Raw genomic sequence first — 13,353 nt, forward strand, 5'->3', positions numbered from 1 at the left:
AAAAACTGAGGGCGGACATAAAGAACCTTAAGATCTAGGGTTTAATCGGTGGAAAACCTCGAGACCGGAGGAAAATGCGAATCGGACCGATTAAGCGGTGGAAAAGTGAAATGGAATCGATTAATCGGTTGAAGTTGAAGATTGAACAGTGGATAAGAATTATGAACGGAAGAAGTAAGGTTTGATCGGTGGAAATTGTGGAAAATATTGTTTCAATCGGTGAAATCGAAGGAAACCTAAGGAAGAGGTATTTTACTCGAAAAATAGAGAGGAAACAGAGATCTGGAGATCTGTGAAGAAGATAACCTGATTTGGAGTATGGAGAAGCTAGAAGAGGCTAGAGCGAAATGAAGCCTCGAGAGAATGAAGTTGTGGATGCTGATGATGCGGATTTGAGAGAAAGACGTGGCTGATGAAGTGTCGCCACGCGTACGAAGGAAAATAACAAAGGAGAGCGCCCTCGAGGAAAACAATTAATGGAAGCACAGTGAAAAGCTAATGGAAAATGAGAAATGGAGGTATGTGCAAGGAAGGTGGCTAGAGGGAGTCTTTGGACTCTCTAGCATTTGACTTTCAAGAGAGAATTATTTCTATTTCAGAAAACTTAATTCTCATTAATCTCAAAAGTAACAATACAATAGAGGAGCTGGGTATTTATAGTAACCCATGCTCCTTAAGAGCTAAACTATAAAAGGTAAAAATACAAAAGGAGGACTACGTCAAGTACGATTCCATCAGGAAGTTTCACAGAGTGGGAAGCAGTGGTAACGAAGTTTCTAAATAAATACTTCCCACAATCAAAGGTGAACAAAGGCAAGCAAGAAATTTCTTCATTCAGGCAGGGCATGGAAGAATCACTGGGTCATGCATGTGATAGATACAAAAGCTTGTTACGAAAAACACCCACGCATGGATTCAAAGAAAAGGAGATCTTGGTTCAAAAACCAAGATGATGCTTGATGCCTCAGCAGGAGGAAACATTAAATGGAAAACTCCAGAGGAAGCAACAGAAATTATTGAAAATATGGCTACTAGTGACAACGAACTTAATATTGAAAGAGGATATCTTAGTCAGAAGGAGTTGTTACAATCAAATGATGCTTTGCTTATTCAAAATAGAATTATCTCTCAACAGTTGGAAGAAGTAATTATGAAGCTTTCTCAAATACCACAAGAAATACAACAGCAAAAATGGCAAATGCAATCTACTCCATCTGAGAAGACAACAAAACTTGACGAGACTTTCCAAAGATTCTTGAAGACGAATGCATCTTATTGTCAGAATGTGGATGCTGCATTTAAAAATATGGAGATCTATGTTGAGCGAATAGTTGACAAGATGAAACATGATAATCTCAAAAAGGAGTGTAAAACTGTTGTGACCAGAAGTGGTAAAGTGTTAGAGGAGAGAAAAAAAGAAAAAGAAAGTGAGAGTGAAAAAGAAACATGTGAGTGGAAAGAAAGGGTTGAGAGAGAGAAAAAGAAAAAAGAAGAAGATGAGAGGAGAGAAAAAAAAGAGAAAGAAGAGAGAGAAGAGAGAGAGGAGAGACAAAAAGAAAAAGAGGGTGAAAAGCCACTTCCTTATCCAAAGAGTTATTCAAGGAAGGAGAAAGAAAAGCAGTTGGAAAGATTCATGGAGTTGTTTAAGAAGCTGGAGATCACTATACCATTCTCTGAAGCATTGCAACAGATGCCAGCATATGCAAAGTTTTTGAAGGAACTTCTTACAAAGAAAAACAAGTACATTGAAAAGGAAACTATCAATGTACAGGGTAACTGCAGTGCAATCATACAGAAACTACCTCCTAAACTTAAAGATCCAGGAAGCTTCACTATTCCATGCACCATAGGAGATTTGAAAGTTGGAAGAGCATTGATTGATTTAGGAGCTAGCATTAATTTAATGCCGCTATCCATGTGCAGAACAATTCAGGGTTTGGAAATCAAACCGACCAGAATGGCTCTTCAATTGGCGGACAGGTCTCTTAAATATCCATATGGAGTGGTTGAAGATGTTCTAGTGAAGGTTGATAAATTTGTATTCCCATTGGATTTTATTGTGATGGAGATGGAAGGAAATAGTGATGTTCCTCTTATTCTTGGGAGACCTTTTATGAAGACTGCTAGAGTTTTAATTGATGTAGAAAATGGTAAGCTTAAATTGAGAGTTGATGATGAAGAAGTCACTTTTGACGTATCCAAGGCCATGACATATCCAAATGATGACAAAGCATGTTTTCAATTTGATGAACTTGAAGAAGTTTGTATGGTGCAAGAAAGGATGGTGCGAAATATTTCTCCATTAGAGAAAACTCTCATTGATGCTTGTGAAGATTTAGATGAAGAAGAAGAGAAATTAATTGATGAATGTCTTATGGACTTGGAAACATTGAAAAAGAGTCCAGTGGAAGATCCAACCTTTGAAATAATTGATAAGGAAGAAGAAATCAAAGCAAAGATGCCAGAACTAAAAAGATTGCCATCACATCTGAAATATGTTTTTCTAGAAGAAGATGGAACAAAGCCAGTCATCATCAATAACTCTTTATCTCTACAAGAAGAAGAGCAGTTGATAGAAATTTTGAAAGCCAACAAAGAAGCAATTGGGTGGTCAATATCAGATCTTAAAGGTATTAGCCCAACTTATTGCATGCACAAGATTTTTATGGAAGAAGATTATAAACCAAGTGCTCAACCACAGAGAAGGTTAAATCCTGTTATGAAGGAAGTGGTTAGAAAAGAAGTGTTGAAACTGTTAGAAGCTGGTATCATTTATCCAATCTCTGATAGTGAATGGGTGAGTCCAGTACAGGTGGTTCCAAAGAAAGGTGGGATGACAGTAATTCGTAATGATAAAAATGAACTTATTCCTACTCGTACAGTTACTGGCTGGCGTATGTGCATTGATTACAGGAAGCTGAATAAAGCTACTAGAAAGGATCATTTTCCTCTTCCTTTCATGGACCAGATGTTAGAAAGATTATCAGGTCAAGCTTTCTATTGTTTTCTAGATGGATATTCTGGATACAATCAAATTGTGGTAGATCCAAAAGACCAAGAGAAGACGGCTTTTACTTGTCCTTTTGGTATCTTTGTATATAGAAAGATGCCATTTGGATTATGTAATGCTCCAGCCACATTTCAAAGGTGTATGCAGGCAATTTTTGCAGATCTCTTAGAAAAATGTATTGAAGTGTTCATGGATGATTTCTCAGTTTTTGGAAATTCTTTCCAAAGATGTTTGGCTAATTTGAACATTGTTCTCAAAAGATGTGTTCAGACAAATCTTGTTCTTAATTGGGAGAAATGTCATTTCATGGTAATTGAAGGAATTGTGCTGGGGCATAAAATCTCTGCTAAAGGAATTGAGGTAGATAAAGCTAAAGTAGAAGTCATTGAGAAACTGCCTCCACCAACAAATGTAAGGGGGATTAGGAGTTTTCTCGGTCATGCTAGGTTTTATAGAAGATTCATCAAAGATTTCTCAAAAATTGCTAAACCATTGAGTAATCTTTTTGATGAAGGATGCTCCTTTTGTGATGAATGAAGACTGTTTGAAAGCTTTTGACACATTGAAGAATAAATTAGTGTCAGCTGCAGTAATTGTAGCGCCAGATTGGAATCAAAATTTTGAATTAATGTGTGATGCAAGTGATTATGCAATAGGAGTTGTTCTTGGCCAGCGAAGAGAACAAAAGTTTCATCCAATTTATTACGCTAGCAAGGTTCTGAATGATGCTCAACTGAATTATGCTACCACAGAAAAAGAATTCCTAGCTATTGTGTATGCTTTAGAGAAATTTCGACCTTATCTTATTGGATCTAAGGTGACTGTCTATACAGATCATGCAGCTATCAAATATTTGTTGACAAAGCCAGATTCTAAGCCACGTCTGATTAGATGGGTACTATTGTTGCAAGAATTTGATGTAGAAATTCGTGATAAGAAAGGAAGTGAGAACTTGATTGCTGATCATTTGTCACGGTTAGTTAACAATGAGGTCACTAGCAAGGAATCCGAAATCTGGGAATCTTTTTCAGATGAAACACTCATGTATATTCAGCAGAGGCCCTGGTTTGTTGATATGGCTAATTTCAAAGCTGCAAGGGTCATGCCAGAAGACTTAACTTGGCAACAAAGAAAAAAAATTTTGCATGATGCCAAGCAGTTTGTTTGGGATGATCCTTATTTGTTCAAGATTGGAGCAGATAATCTTTCGAGGAGATGTGTGACAAATGAAGAAGCAGAAGGAATTCTCTGGCATTGTCATGATTCACCTTATGGAGGACATTTTAATGGAGAAAGAACAGCAGCAAAAGTCCTTCAATCAGGATTTTATTGGCCAACTTTATTTAGAGATGCCCATAATCATGCCAGAAATTGTGATAAATGTCAAAGAGCAGGGACGATCACTAAACGTCATGAGATGCCATTACAAGGCATTTTAGAGGTTGAGATTTTTGATTGCTGGGGTATTGACTTTGTTGGACCCTTTCCTCCATCTTTCAACAATGAATATATTCTGGTAGCAGTGGATTATGTGAGTAAATGGGTGGAAGCATTAGCTTGTCCTAAAAATGATGCTAGCACGGTAATTAAATTCTTGAAGAAGCAGATATTTTCACGTTTTGGCACTCCAAGAGTGTTGATTAGTGATGGAGGATCTCATTTTTGCAATTATCAGCTAGAAAAGGTACTCAAACACTATGGAGTGAAACATAAGGTAGCTGCACCTTATCATCCACAAACCAATGGACAAGCTGAGGTGTCTAACAGGGAGATAAAAAGGATCCTGGAAAAAACAGTGACTTCATCAAGAAAGGATTGGTCTCTCAAATTGGATGATGCTCTTTGGGCTTATAGGACGGCAATGAAGACGTCTATGGGATTATAACCATTTCAATTAGTCTATGGGAAAGCATGTCATTTGCCGGTAGAATTGGAGCATAGAGCGTTATGGGCTTTTAAATTCTTGAATTTTGATCCTTATGAAACTCAATGCACACGCAAAAGGCAGATTTTGGAGCTTGAAGAAATGCGATTACATGCATATGATTCATCCAAGGCTTACAAAGACAAGATCAAATTTTATCATGATAGGAAGTTGGTGAATAGAGTTTTCAATCCAGGACAACAGGTACTATTGTTCAATTCAAGATTGAAGATATTTCCTGGGAAGCTGAAGTCAAAATGGTCAGGACCATTTGTGATAAAAGAAGTGCATCCGCATGGAGCAATTGAAATATTTAATCCAGCTGCTGATGATCCACAGAAAAGTTGGGTGGTGAATGGTCAACGTCTCAAGCCCTATCTAGGGGGAGAGGTGCAACAATTGTCCACAATGATGCTGTTGGTTGATCCTTGAAAGTTTGGGTCAGGCTCGTGACGTTAAACAAGCGCTTACTGGGAGGCAACCCAGTGTTCTGTACGTATTTATTTTTGTTTTAGACTAGGGTTGATGTACTCTATTGGAAACCTGGTTTGTTACGATGGTTTGCTATTGACTGTGATTGTGTGATAAGTAATGCTTGATGATGATTATTGATTGATTGATGTTGAGATAGATGTGCACATTAAATGCTTATACAAGTGATTCACAAGCTTTGTGAACAAATGCAGGATATTATGATTGTGATTGTGACATTAAGCAAGATGTGTATGTCAAATGTGAATGAGCCTATTTGTGAGGTTTTGAGCTCTAGAGTGTTATTGATTGAATGTTATTACTTTGAAAGCATGAATGATTTTGCCCAGGTTTTCTATGATTGAATCAATTGCTTGTTTTGCATCATATGATCAAGGCCGTTTGTTGGAACCCTTTTTATTGGCCAAATTCATGAAGTTAGCCCACTAAAAGAGAACACTTTGTGTTCTATCCTTTGAACCCTTAGCCTTGAACATAAATTGAAAACCCTTGTTGAAAAGCTTTACCTTGAGTTAAGTAGAAAATCTTTTGTGGTATTGTTAAATGTTCAAGTTTGGGGTTGTTGGGAAAGCATGAAAAAGAAAAAGGAAAAGCATTGAGCTAAAAGTTAAGAATAAGAATGTGAAAAGAAAAGAAAAAGCAAAGCTCAATGTAAAGACAAGTTGGGAAAAATAAGAATAATTGTGTTGTTATGATTCTCTTAACTCAAGGATTTTGTGATCCAGAAAAACCAATTTTCTTGTTAGCCCAGCCACGTTATAAGCCATTGAAAAGTCCTTGTGATGATGCATGCTTGTAAATGTTTTGATTGTGGTTAAATGAAAGGCAAAGTTGATTCATGTGACATTGTGATAGTGGAGTGAATGAGTGATTACCTCTTATACACTTGTGTGTGAGTGAAACACTTTACCTGGTGAGGAAGTATTCCATGAGCACATGAACATCCATGCTTAATTGATTGATCATTCATGAAAAATATCATTTGTTTGATATTAACTGACTTTGTGAACACTAAAGCATGTGCACATCTTGATTGAAATCTTGGTCAAAAGTTTGATTGAAGTCTTTGCTTATCTTGAAAAGAAATTTTTGAATGAGTGAACCATCATATGAATTGGTAGAAGATTGAGTTACATCTTGTTTGCTTGAGGACAAGCAAAGTTCTAAGTTTGGGGTTGTGATAACAGTTGAAAAACTGTTATTTTCATGCTTGAAATTGATACTAAAAGCAACCTTTAACACTTAGAAACTAGCTTGAAATCATGCTTTTATTCATATTTTCATAAATAAGAGAGCTGGACAAGTTTATGCTTGATTTCAGTGTTTTTGTGCAGGTTTTAAGGTGAATTTGGTGAAAGAAGTGAAGAAGGAGAGAGATGAAATCAGAAAAGACATCAAAAAGTGCAAAAGGAGAAGCCGCAACTGCCGCTCAGCGGCAGTTTACCGCTGAGCGGCACTCAGAAGCTCACGGGGGATCCGCTGAGGGGCACAATGGCCGCTGAGGGGAAGAAACCAACTCACGCACTTACCGCTAAGCTGCACACTTATGGGCTTGGGCCTAAATTTTCTGTAATTTTAGAATAGTATATAAGCTTTAGGACGTCCTAGGGTTTGTATCTTTGGCAAATGCAATATGTTTGTAATTTCAGTTGCTATATGTTTGTATTCATCCAGATTGCAGACGAGTGAGATAGATGAATTCAATCCCAACTTCTCATATTAACCTTCGTTAAGTTATTTGTTGTTATTATTTTACTTTCACGCAACGTAGTTTTATTTATCAACATCCATCATGAATCAAATTGAACATCCTTGTATATATACTGTTTGAGATAACAATTTATCTATTTAATCGAAACTGTTCCTCGTGGGTTCGACACTCTTACTTAAAAAATCATTATACTACAGTTGACTATTGGTACGCTTGCCAAAAGTTTAACAATCTCTCAACTTATTTTTTCTTGGGTATGGTGATTCTGATCATATCTTTCTGCTTTAGAGATCTACACAAATATCAAGAACAAGAAATACAAGCATCGAAGTACTTTATCGTATAAGCATTAAATATTTTGAACGTTGATAAGCATTAGGCTGTATTGTGTTTTCAAAACATTTTATCATTTGTCATTTCATTAATAAATGCATCGTTTGATAAAGTATACAACAATGTGGTCATCAGATGGTATATAACATTGATGCATTTTCAAAAACTATTTGGTAAATGATAGTGTTTAGCCATCATTCTTTAGACGATTTGTTTCATAAGACACTTGCTTGAATTAACATTATTTTTTTATAAAACATGATAAGATTCAGTGTTAATAAAGAGATAGATACTTCTGTTCATAAAATATTTGCTTGTAAGACGTTGTTCGCTCAGGCATTTATATGTTGTTTATAAAACACTACATGTTGCTCATATCGTCTATTAGATGATTTATTAAGAAACACATTTTCTTTTCTTATACGTTGTTCATAAAATTTTGTTCATCGGACAATAGTATTTAGAAAACGTTGTTATAAGCCTTTTCATCTATGAAATATGTTTCAAAGTATTTTTTTCTTAGATGTTAATGCTTTTGTTAAACTTCAAAACCTTTGTTGCTTAGAGTGTCTATTATCTAGACAATCTTGTCTTAATAATCCACCCATTTTTTATGTTTAACAAATAATCATGCTAAAAAAATGATTTTGAAAATAATTTCAGAACATAAGTATCAGATCGTAAATATATTGTGTAAAAGTAAATATATTGTGTAAAAGTATCAGAGCCTTCATAAATTTTTCAAAAAATATCAAATTTTCTTTTTAAGGTTTTCAAAACATTTGTATATCAAGTGTTGTATCAAAGCGCGATATATGTTAGTATTAAAGCAAAAATTGATTAGAGAAAGGGTATAATTATTATAGCAATTATGTCAAAGCATAAATTTATCAGAGCAAATGAATTTTAAGTAACCAAATATAACATCAATTTTTCTTTTCCAAGTATCAGAGTATCGTTTAACATTATTAGATTATATGTTATTTGTAGTGTCAAAGCGTCAGACCATTATTATACTATTCAAGATCAACAATATATGACTTCCATAAGTCGTAAATAATTTGTGTAAAAACATGTGTATCAAAACAAAACATAAATGTATTAGAGTATACGTTTTTCAATCATAAATTTTCATACATGTATTAGAGCATAAATAATTTGTAAGATCAAAGAGATAGTTTATGGTTTAACAGATAGACATTTACTCCCACTAAACATAATAACCTATTTTTCTTCTTTCTCTCATTCTAATAATCTATTAGTATTTATATCAGAGCATTCAACCATTAAATCAATAGCATATGAAAGCAATTATCAATGTATCAAAGATAGAGCAATATGACATATTATGCCATCAAAGCATTAATGTTTATCAAACAAGTATGCTATAAATGACTTCTGACTTCCATAATTCAATATCATTATGTTAGATGAGTGCAAATAAACTCTCAGAGCAAAAATATGAAATAAGTAGATATATAGCCATAAAAATGAATCAAAATGAACCAAGAGTAATTGTAAGAATTAATTACAAAATTGAAACAAAAAGTGAGTCCCTGATGTGTAGTGTTCATGTAGAGTCCTCATAATGTTATCATTTAACACATATTCTTATCCCCTTATTTGATAAACATTAAAGAGTGTGAGGAGAGACATTTAAAGCCCGGAGGCTGGTGATGGTAGTGGTTGGTCTGGTTTTAGAAAGATTTAGGCGATGACATTGTTGACGATGTTTAGGAGGGTTTAGAAGTTGGCTTGTTGTTCATCCTTGTTCGCTTAGAACATTGTGACAATCCTAGATTCTTGACGCGCATTGTTGTCAATAATCAACTGATGAACATGAGTTAGAATCGCATGAGATTGTGGGTCAGTAGGTAAGGGAGCTAGGTTTAGGGAGGTGGTTGTTGGAATGATGGCTAAAGGTTGTGGTTGAGAGATGGTTTGGTGAGGGTTTAGGTCTGGTTGGGAGGTTGAGGTTGTGGTTTTGTATGGAGGGCGAGGTGTTTGGATGATGGGGTCAACATCTTCAAGTGTAGGGCTAGGTATACATTGAGGTAGGGAAGATGAAGCTTCTTCTTCAAAGGGTTCTTCAAAAGTGGTAGGAAGTTTAGGAGGTGGAACGCGAGCATCTTGGACAGTTGTTCGTCTAGAGCAGTCATCACAAAAGGGTTAAACAATTACTTAGCCTTCTTGGAAAGCTTTTAAAAGTCCTTCTTCTACTTCCTTTTCTTAGCCTTAGCTTAAGTTGATGCTTCTTTGAATGAATATCCATTTAGTTCCCTAAATAGGTTTCCATCACAACGTCCCCTAGAACAACCCACAAAAACAAGGGACGTGTTTTTGTCCAAAAGCCTTTGCAGTAATGTATGCATGACTCTTCTCACCACAAATAATAGAAAAACTTAAACAGAGAAAGGAATGGTTTCACTAGGTCCCCTAACCCTAAATTGTGTGGCCATGCAAAGAAGAACAAAACAAAAGGAGAGTCTTTCTCCCTTACCTCTGTAAAATAAAGTCATGCAAAAAGGAAACAAAATGTAGACCAACCATGTATTGTGCCATGCATAAATTAGAAGAATTCCTAAGCTACTCTCTCTCCTCCCATTGGACAAACCAGTTGTTGGGCCCCAGTTCCTTATGCATTGCATGAGAGAGAAAGAAAAACTAAAGGGCAAAGGCAACCCCCTTGCTATCACTTACGCACGCATCACCTACTCCTCTCTCCACCACGTTCGTGCACACATCTAACCATTTGACCAAGGTTATTTTGTTGATACTATAACACAAACATTAACCTATAAACCTTACTTCAACCAATTTTGAATTTCAACAATAAAAACTAAAATTAATTAATTCTTATTCTTGTCCAAGACAATTTCATCACCCAATAACACACCACAAATAAACATTTAAGATTATTAAATATAATAATAAAATAAAAAGATATTTTTATTTTATAGGGTCTTATAACGGGGGTTGAATAGAGTTTTTAAAGCTTTTCGCAAATAAGTGTTTAAGTGATTTTGTAGGGGTTAAACGGTCTACAATAAATGTTAAACACTTGAGTATTTCTAAGAGCGTTTAGGAAAAAGTTAAATTCGAAAGCAATAAGGCAATCTTCTTTTTATATGGGCTCACTCCAAATTGAGCTATGTCCTGTTCTCCCTTAATCACTCTTCAAGGATCTCACTAATCTTTTAAAAGATTACAACGAGATTAACCAATCCTCTAACTAACCTACTAGTTAGATGAGTTTCACCACTTCTAGTATGTCACTAGTCTAACTGATTACACCGTTTAACTATACTAAGTTGAATAACTAAGTATTATAATTCAATCCTAAATATACAAACACAAGAAAGGTGATTTTAAAAAACAAGTACAAATTAAAACTCTCGTAGAGATGATAAGTTTTCAATACAAAGAAATCTGAAGACTTGTAATAAACTTTTCTTTTTCAAAGACAGTGTTAAACGATGAAAGCTTGAGAGAATATAATAGTGTAAGATTTAAATCATATTTTTCTCTTCGTGCAACTCTTTATATAGTCTTCTTCGAAAAAGATTCGTTACTCATAATCATTGACTTTCTCGTAGGTAGGTAGTATTTTGGTACAGAGTTAGATGTTATGGGCTTTTGCAGAAATAACCCGTACGAATGAGTAGAGCATAAAGCATTTGAAGAAATATTTTCAGAATGTATTCCTATTGTTAGAATTGGTGAACTTTGTTTCTTAACACCAAGAGGAGAGGTGAATTGATGTTTTATAAAAACTTGCACTTTTTAAATCTTTTTCGCAAAGTATAATATTCTTGAAATCTTTCTTGTGCAATAAGCAAATATGTGTCCAATGAACCAATAAATGCAAATGTAAAGAGATAAAGGAGAGAAAATCAAACACAATTTTTATCTTGGTTCGGCCTCAATGCCTACATCCAGTCACCCTTCCAATTAACCACTAATTGAAGGATATTTTACTATAATGATTGGAGAATTATACCAAAGGTTTTACTGTGAATAGACCCTCACAAAGTGAACACCTTTCCCACTCACACAATCAAATATAGAAACAACAACACCTGCAAACACAGTACCCTACGGTATTGTTGCAAAAAAACCTTTGAGAATCCCCTCTCAAAGTCAAGAGCATACCATTCTTCTTTCTCACGTGCACGTCTAGGAAACAACAAATCAAAGATTGCAAGTCTTCTCTCCCGATCTATCAAGATGCGCCTTCAGTTGTGCTAAGTGATCAGTCGTTGCAGTAGAGTCAAAATGTCTCTCAAGAATTCCTCAAGATACTTCAAATTCTTCACGTTCTTGATTCTTGGAGATTTTTTGTAATTTGTAAACACCTCTTAGATGAAATCAATCAGATATGAAAATGTAAGAATGATTAATCAAATCGTTGTTTCAGAATTCTAACAATTTGTCAATATATAGTTTATATCAGTCCAGACGCAAAACAATCAATTACTAAACTTATGTAATCAGTTACATAAAACAAATGTAACAAAATTATAACAAACTCAGCTCCTTAATTGAATACACAATTAATGTAATATATTTTCATTAAATGTTGGTTAAACGTATTTAAAAATATGACCGTTATAGCAGTTATGACAAACATGAAATGACTTTTCAAACATAACATACTTAATCGAATACACAGAACAAGTAATCAATTTAAGCTTCAACACTTAGAATATTTTTGAAAACTTTTCTTTTCAAAAACTCATCACAGTACATTTGAAAATGATGTATGCAAACACACAAGTTTTAATCGATTCACCAACTAATGTAATTGATTCAAACTAGTTGCTTTGTTTCAGTTTGAAACACAAGTTGTCTGATGACCTTAATTGATTACTATAACAGTGTAATCGATTACGTCATGCATATATGTTTTTGTGCATGTGGTTTTCATAACACAGAACCATACAGTGAGCATACATAGATATAATCACATCATAAACACAATAGTATGCATAATCATTAGTATGTTCAACATATGTATTTATCACACAATATATGCAATTCCAAATCCACATATGTAAAAACACAACATACCGAAACTCTTTCATGTTGTGACTTGACAACATTCATGTGTTGTTACTTATCAATGTGTTGTCATCATCAAAAACAAACATAACAAGAATTGGGTTCAGCTAATACATGTGCTCCCCTTATCAACAATCTCTCAATTTATCAACACCTATCTTTTAACATTCTTCGGATTCAATGTAGAATATTTGAAAAAACTTTGTACTTATGTAACATGCATATATAAAGAGAATACATCACAACAAACAAAAAAGTATTATTTATACATGTATTTATTAAGTTAGACATTAGACAAGATACGCTACTTAGCATTTAAATTGATTCTGTTTTTAAAATATGTTGAGCGTTTATGGTACTGTTAATATGATTACAACATTTAACGATCTTATTCTAGACAATTCATTTCATTATATATATCATTAAATTTTAAAACACGAATTGTTAAACAATGTAAAAAATGAAATATTTGGATATTGCTTCTTTATTTTGAAATTAATATTTCTATTCTTTTATTATTTATGGATATATTTTAATAATAAAAATAGCTAAGGATACCCTACTCCTGGAAATTGAACCTCATACTTTTATTTATCCTTTTGTAATTAAGTTACCGTTTTTGTTGGTGTATAAATATATATTAATTGAAAATTTTTAAAAATAATGTTCCATATTTTCATATATATTATAACATTATTGACAATAATTATTGAAAATTCAACACACAAAAATTAAGAAATTCTATCATTGAGTTGATTTGTGCTGAACTATAGTTCAAAAAACGTTTTTCTATATAGTATATTCATAATGATAAAGACAAGT

The sequence above is a fragment of the Vigna umbellata genome, chromosome 4, assembly GCF_029865625.1.
Source record: "Vigna umbellata cultivar VRB3 chromosome 4, Vumbellata_1.0, whole genome shotgun sequence".
In the NCBI taxonomy this organism is placed as follows: domain Eukaryota; kingdom Viridiplantae; phylum Streptophyta; class Magnoliopsida; order Fabales; family Fabaceae; genus Vigna; species Vigna umbellata.